Below are 7,629 nucleotides of genomic sequence, written 5' to 3'. Positions count from 1 at the left end.
TTTAGAGACACGCACATTGGCGAGATAGCGGCAGTACTTATGTGTATTTGTTAGGTTGCTTTGGGCAGAACAAACCGCAAAAGACGGGTCACATTGACCCAGCTGTCTAATTGGGGCGCCTATCATTTGTAATGTACTTAAAAATTTAAATGATTAAAATTGTTAAAAATTATCACATACAGTTAAATAGAGCATCAGACAGGTTGAGGCAAATATCTAGCATGTGGTTTAGACGGCTATCATGCAAATGAGTTTGTTTTGTACTTTTAACACACATGCACACTGGCGAGATAACAGCAGTACTTCTTTATTTCTTAGGTTGTTTTGGGCAAAACAACGAAAGGTGCATCACATTGACCCAGCATCAGACAGGTTGAGGCAAATACGCTGCTACTCGGTGGCAGCACTTGGAATTCATCTAGCCTTTCTGATATGGTCAATTTCATAAGGATGCCGGTATGAATAAGAACACTCTGGCCTTTATTTCACTCTGAACTGGGTAGTACCACACAGTACATGTACCGAGGCCGGCCGTGTAGTTACGCAACTGCTTTGAATTGAAAGCTAAGGTCCTGGAAGTTACACGCTATGTTTATACATTCAATTGACTATAGCAGCAACCTGGACTGGACAGCAGCAGCCTTCTTTGTAGTCAGACAGCCAATGGGGACGCCAAGCCCTGCAACAAAACATGCAAGAAGTTTCACATTCAAGAGATGGACCATCGATTGAAGCACATTGCGAATGATGACTGACACCAAAGTTGACTTTATTTACAGGACCACCAACAGGAAGCAAACACGCCACTGTTGACTTTATTCACAAGAATACCCACATGATGCATGACTATTCAAAACAAACCAAAAAATGGCTCTGACCACATTAAAACAGCTTTTACTCGTACAGAAAAATGTACCAACATTCTGCAAGATTCTGAGTTCGGTGGCCATTTTAAAGCAGGGTTGCCAAAGATGACTTACTGATCGCAACAGAAACCGTTTGTACACTTGTCGTTTGCATCTATGGGTGTCTGGCTACTTGGCTTTTGTCAACAATTTAGAATGCATCCAGCCTTTCTTTGTGTAGTTAAAAAAAAAAAAAAAAAGCCTGACACTGCATATTTAACAAGTCAATTTTGTTTAAGCCTAACTTTACAATTGTCTTGTCATTGAGAATGTCTCAAATGATTCCAGTTTGTATGCATGATAGACTGCCAATGCCAATGTTTAAAATGGACCACTTGAATTCAGTTCAGTTTAATTGCAGTTCAGTGGTACACACACACACAATTACAGTACAAACAGTTCATTTCATGATTAAAAAAACAACAGTAAAACAACAACATTGCAAAATGACAGCGCTGAGAGAGAAAGAGGCATCATGCAGATAGCCAGTGTGCACACCCAGTGAAAAAGTGGAGGGAGGGAGGGAAGGAAAGAAAGAAGGCACAAAAGGAAAAACAAAGTCATACTCTCCTTAAATGCTGGATGGGCGCTTTGCCCTCACCGCATCCGCACCCGTCCGTCTGTGTCGGCCGCTCATCACGGGCGAAGGTCTGCCGATGGTCGGGTTCCTCTCCCGGCCGGTATTCGACGTTTGGACTCATCCTCCGCCTCGCGTAACTGCAAAAAGAAAAACGGCATTCAGTTGCATGCGGTTCATTTCTGTGGACACTCGTGACCTATCCAAGCTTGCTCCTATTTTAAGCTGACTTTATTGTGTATGCATAGATTCATGTTTGTTTTAACGTGTTCATGTTCTTTTTCTGTCTGTTCCTATGTGAAGCATTCAATGCTTATAATTTCCTTAATTGTTGTAAAGCGCTTTGAGCTGCATTTCTTGTATGAAAGGTGCTATACAAATAAAGTTTATTACTATTATTATTATTACCCTCTGGTCTTGCGCTCCGGTCCCTCTCTGTGCAGGCACTCGTCCCATCCGCTGCCCCGGCAATCCTGAAAGGCAGACATTGTGGTGGTTTTTGCAAGAGGAAAAATTCCACTAGCACCTCCCAGCCTTGACTAAGTTAAGTTGGAATCAGGTAACTCGCGGCACGCACGGGCTGGCGGATGTCTCATATGGCCCTCCCGCATTGGAGCAATCCGGGTTATGAAATGTTTAACCCCTTACAAAGAGGGAGGGAGGGATTTAGGGAGGGAGGGAGAGAGAGCGAGAGGAGATGAGAAGAGGCTTTGGCGCCCACTGAAGAGCAACCGGCCAGTTCCCCCTGAGGAGAGCTGACTTGGCCCCGAGAGGAAAAAAAAAGGAAAACGTGACGTCACGGAGGGCGTCACGGAGAATCTCCTCGTCCTCGACACCGTCGACGACACTGGGACCCAGGCAGGCAGACATTATACCCTGGTATTCCACAAAGGGCAAGGTATAGCCACGTTCCACCCTGAGTGCACCAGGCCATGCAGGTACTGCCGGGCGCATTAGAGAAAGAGAGCGAGAGAGAGAGGGGAGGGGGGGGAGGGAGGGGGTCTCTACTTTGCCGATTCGTATCTCGAGGGTCGCAGCAACCCAATTGCCCGTGCGTGCTGCTAGTTACCCTATTCAAACAGACAGGGAGGGAGGCAAAGCACAAAAGAAAAAACAGTCATACTCCCCCGAAACGCTGGCTGCATCTGCACCCATCAGTCTCGTGTGGGCCGCTCGTCACGGGCCAAGGTCCGGGTCTGCTCCGGCCGGTGTTGAACTCTTCTTTCGCCTCGCACAAGTGCAAAAAGACAAACGGCACTCAGTTGCATGCGGTTCACTTCTGTCAACGTACTCATTACTTGTCCTCTCCCTGGTCTTGTGGGTGCAGCCCAGTCCCTCTCGGTGCAGGCTGGCGCTCGCCCCATCGGCTGCCAGCTGAAAGGCAGAAAAATAAGGAAATCAAATTAAAACCAACAGTGTGTACACTACGCTTGCAGATTGGATTGCCATGTCACCGCCTCTGGCCAGCCTTGGCTAGTCATGCATCAGGCTCCTCAACACTTGGCGACTGCTTTCTTTGGGTGATTCCTTCCTTTGCACCCCGCTCACCAATCGCAGGTCTGGTGGCCTCCGTCCACCGGCTCTTCGTTTCATACATCGTCTCTTCCACCTTGCAAGACAAGCACAAAAGTCTCGCTGCGCCGTCGCTTGCGCCTGCCGTCGCTTGCGCGGTCGCTTGCGCTTGCCGTCGCTTGCGCGGTCGCTTGCGCTTGCCGTCGCCTGCGCGGTCGCTTGCGCTTGCCGTCGCCTGCGCGGTCGCTTGCGCGGTCGCTTGCGCGGTCGCTTGCGCTTGCCGTCGCTTGCGCGGTCGCTTGCGCGGTCGCTTGCGCGGTCGCTTGCGCTTGCCGTCGCTTGCGCGGTCGCTTGCGCTTGCCGTCGCTTGCGGTCGCTTGCGCTTGCCGTCGCTGCGCGGTCGCTTGCCGTCGCTGCGCGTTTGGCACTCAATGAGGGCTGCACAACATTTTGGAAAATCAATGATTATGGCAGTATTGGGCCAGACCACTGCATTGAGGCAAGTTGTGGACAATTCTTGGATGGAGGTTAACTATTTGATCGCAATGAGATCAGTTAGATTAGTTAACTAACTTACATCAATGACTTATCGTCTTAACATTACAAATAGTTGGGCAAGAAAACACGTTTCATTTGAGACATGAAAAAAAAAAATTTTGCTGTCTTAAAGTGCATGTCAATAACCTAGACCACCATATGGCAGTTTTCCAATACACGTGCAGCCCTACACACACGTCACCATTGGTGTCCAAATGGCAGCCTCGGGCCAACTTGATCAACACACCACACGAACGAACACAACACTGCTTTGTAGCGCTAAATATCAATGGCAACATTTCGTGATTGATTTAATGAATTTGTGTCAAAGAATTCTCAATTTGTTTCAGTATGCAGCCCTCAAACAGACATTTGGACACCGCTGGTGTGAATTAGAAAAAAAAATTTCATTTCACATGTTGAAGCTACGCAGGTCGACGCCTCCAGGGAAGCGGGTCTCCCTCACAACTCTGCTACTTCAGAGTGATGCCACAGTGGTCCGTCCATCTCTGATCAGATGCTGTCGCGTCCCGGTCGCCATCTGCAGAAACAGAAACAAAAGTTAGACACTCAAAGAGCACCCCAAGTTGTAGGTCACTTGCTTACTTGATCACAGCGGCTAGCCACTCTTGGTGACTGTCGCCGGGTCTGATCGGGCCGGATCGGGCCGTGCGCTCCCCCCTCCCCCTTTTGCGTCCGGCCTGCAAAAGGCAGAACATGCAATGAGTTGGGCGCTGCTCGCATCATTATGTCTTCCTCGTGGCCCGGCTCGCTCCAACGCCGCCCTAAACCTAGAGAACAAAGGACGCACAGTGGTACGCTAGGCTTAGATCAAGCACGACAGTGGTAGGTTAGAAAAAGACAAAATGTGACTCCAACACCTAGGGGAGAACAAAGAACGCAAGTACCACAGTGGTAGGTTAGGGTTAGATGAAGTGCAACAGTGGTAGGTTAGAAAAAGACAAAATGTCACAAGTCAAATTGCAAAATGGGACATTCGGGATCGGCTCGCTCCAGCGCCGCCCTACACCGAAGGGGGAGAACAAAGAACGCAACAAGTATGACAGTGGCAGGTTAGAAAAAGACACAATGGTACAAATCACATGGCAAAATTGGACACGTCAAAGTTTAGTTTTGTCTCCATTCACGTAACCACGTCCTCCCCCAAGTGAGCCGTCAATGGCAACCAAGCGCAAGACAACGCTAGATCCAGATAAGCCACAACCACAGCACACTTCTTAAGCAAGACCAACCATCAGACCCCCAAACCCTGTCCACAGCTGCAACCTTTCCGTCGTGCACCCATAACCAAAGGCAACCACACTGCCCCCTCCTGGGCACATGATCCGCTCACATCGACTTTTGCTGCTTGATTCTTGACTTGATATGGCCATTGCTCCTTTGGATATGGCCATTGCTCCTTTTGATATGGCCATTGCTCCTTTGGATATGGCCATTGCTCCTTTGGATATGGCCATTGCTCCTTTGGATATGGCCATTGCTCCTATGGATATGGCCATTGCTCCTATGGATAGGGTATGGCTCCTTTGGATAGGGCATGGCGCCTTTGGATAGGGCATGGCGCCTTTGGATAGGGCATGGCGCCTTTGGATAGGGCATGGCGCCTTTGGATAGGGCATGGCGCCTTTGGATAGGGCATGGCGCCTTTGGATAGGGCATGGCGCCTTTGGATAGGGCATGGCGCCTTTGGATAGGGCATGGCGCCTTTGGATAGGGCATGGCGCCTTTGGATAGGGCATGGCGCCTTTGGATAGGGCATGGCGCCTTTGGATAGGGCATGGCGCCTTTGGATAGGGCATGGCGCCTTTGGATAGGGCATGGCGCCTTTGGATTGGGCATGGCGCCTTTGGATAGGGCATGGCGCCTTTGGATAGGGCATGGCGCCTTTGGATAGGGCATGGCGCCTTTGGATAGGGCATGGCGCCTTTGGATAGGGCATGGCGCCTTTGGATAGGGCATGGCGCCTTTGGATAGGGCATGGCGCCTTTGGATAGGGCATGGCGCCTTTGGATAGGGCATGGCGCCTTTGGATAGGGCATGGCGCCTTTGGATATGGCATGGCGCCTTTGGATAGGCCATTGTGCTTTTTGATATGGAATTGTACATTTCCCATTCAGCTCCTCTTGCAGCCTGCAAAAACACACAGACAGCCATTAATTGTGTGCTGGGAAGCTAAAACTTGACAGCCATTGTGTGTTGGGAAGCTGAAACTTGACAAAAACAGGTTTTCACCTAATTTAGGACGACTCTTCCTCAGTGTCCTCAACATCACTGAAATGGCTCCTCAAGAGCCTCCTGCTTGCTTTGTATAGAAGAATGCTGGCTGGGCAGCCTTTTTTAGTGCTACAAAAGAAACAAATTGCAACAAAAATATTTTGAGCAGAGTGCCAATGGCATGATATTTTTGCAACAATTATACATACTAAGTAGAATTTTACATTTGAAAAAATATATAATTATATTGTAGTAAGTTATGATAATTTATCAGAATTACAATTATTTTAATTTTATACATACTAAGCAGAGTTTTACAGTTGAAAAAAATATAATCATATTGTAGTAAATTATGATAATTGTTCAGGATTATAATTCATATTTTAATTATGTCATCCATCAACTCACCTCACACTGGACGGATGATCCAGGTTTGCGGCGTCCAAAACGGGAGAAAATAACTCGCGCAAATGTTTGTTGCGTAACGGAACGAGGGCGGGCGCCATCTATGAATGGATTTTGTCCGATTTGGACATGACGTAACATTCAACAAACAAATGAAAAAAATGCTGGCCAGCATTGAAAAAACAAAAAACGCGAAAGACATTTAAAATACCACCAAAACGCGCAACGACGCGACGCAAAGTCGATTGTGGCGTGCCGAACCCAAACCTCCCTAGACAGCGAAAATCCTGCAAGAAATAATAAACGGAATCGTAAGAAACGGCAAACATTTGCTCGCGAGCTAAATTGCCTGCGCCCTACAATTTACCTCCAGACCCACCGTCGCGGTGGACGTGACGTTGCAGAGTCACGAGAGTACGACAATCCTGCGACAAACAAAAGAAAAAAGGCTTGTGAGAAAAGGCAATAAACCACACATTTGGGGTCCTATTTGAAAACTCTCCTTGCGGCCTCCAGTTGACTTCGACGCCTACAGTCACCGTGTGAAAATCCTGCAACAAACATGGCGTCCGTCGTGAGCGATGGCAAGAACCGACAAACATTTGCTCCCTTACCTGACAAACCGCCCGCCACGCGCTCGGTGGCACCTGCATTTGATTACTCCCCTTGAGCACACCTGTCTTCAATTCAACTAAAGACCTGACGTCACATCCGTCAATTCAAATCTTCTTCTCCTGATCGTCCAACGGCGTTCGGCACACTAACGCCACCAGGTGGTCACCTGTCATGGTGACTACTGTGGAAAGGATTCCTTCGGACTATCCGTTGAAACTTTTAACACCAAACATGTTTGGATAACGTATCAATATGACCAGATCTCCTTTTGTTTCCGAGCATGCTGAAAAGCTTCTGGTGAAAGCCCAGAAGGTCTCATCGACTCAGCCGGATGTCTCGCTGCCTACCAAAGCCACCATAGAAGATGCAGATGGTAAAAAATGTGAAGCAGAAGATGAGAACCAAGAGCGAGCTGTAGATAAGCCCTTCAAGTACTCCAAGCCAACTAACATGGACGAGACCTACAAGACTTTAGACCAGCACATCAACAGTTACTTTGGCATGAGTAGTCAAGGGGAGGGAGAGGAAAGCAAGCACGACTGTATCCCACTTTCATCTCTAGCTGGAGCCTCCAAGAGTATCGATGCACTTGCTGCTACACCTCCATCAGGAGACCTCAGTCACCCTTAGCGTGAAGATCCGAATGCAGATGAAAACTTTTAGCTCCTGCAGAACATGAAAATGACATGGGTCACTCAGAAAACATGTTGGAACGCGGCCCCGAGGACTAGAGCTTGATGCCTGTGACCTTTGACCATGATATTTCCCTAATAAAGTGGCCTGTTATCAGGTACACTTGAAAACGGCGGTGTACCTAATGGAGTGTCCCTGTGATCCCCTCGT

The 7,629-nt window shown here is 48.3% G+C and overlaps 1 long non-coding RNA gene across 9 annotated transcripts; it reads right to left on the bottom strand.

Moving 5' to 3' along the window:
• Nucleotides 1–291: 291 nt before the first annotated feature.
• LOC148379139 (uncharacterized) lies at nt 292–6,875 on the bottom strand. Of its 9 annotated transcripts, none has more exons than XR_015855500.1 (8): nt 6,786–6,875; nt 6,539–6,722; nt 5,785–6,458; nt 4,138–5,682; nt 2,781–4,072; nt 2,606–2,710; nt 1,891–1,955; nt 292–1,622 (listed from the first exon to the last, which is right to left on the bottom strand). It is a non-coding gene; the product is annotated as an uncharacterized LOC148379139 (long non-coding RNA). The 9 variants fall into 9 exon arrangements; XR_015855494.1 differs by having other exon boundaries at nt 1,891–2,710; nt 2,781–2,856; nt 2,937–4,072; XR_015855493.1 differs by having other exon boundaries at nt 1,891–2,710; nt 5,785–5,895; nt 6,175–6,458.
• Nucleotides 6,876–7,629: the final 754 nt, after the last annotated feature.

This window comes from Syngnathus floridae, chromosome 22 (assembly GCF_059516105.1).
Source record: "Syngnathus floridae isolate MCC-2025c chromosome 22, RoL_Sflo_1.0, whole genome shotgun sequence".
In the NCBI taxonomy this organism is placed as follows: Eukaryota; Metazoa; Chordata; class Actinopteri; order Syngnathiformes; family Syngnathidae; genus Syngnathus; species Syngnathus floridae.
The sequence above is the reverse complement of the archived record's forward strand: the minus strand, read 5'-3'. Positions and strand labels throughout refer to the sequence as shown.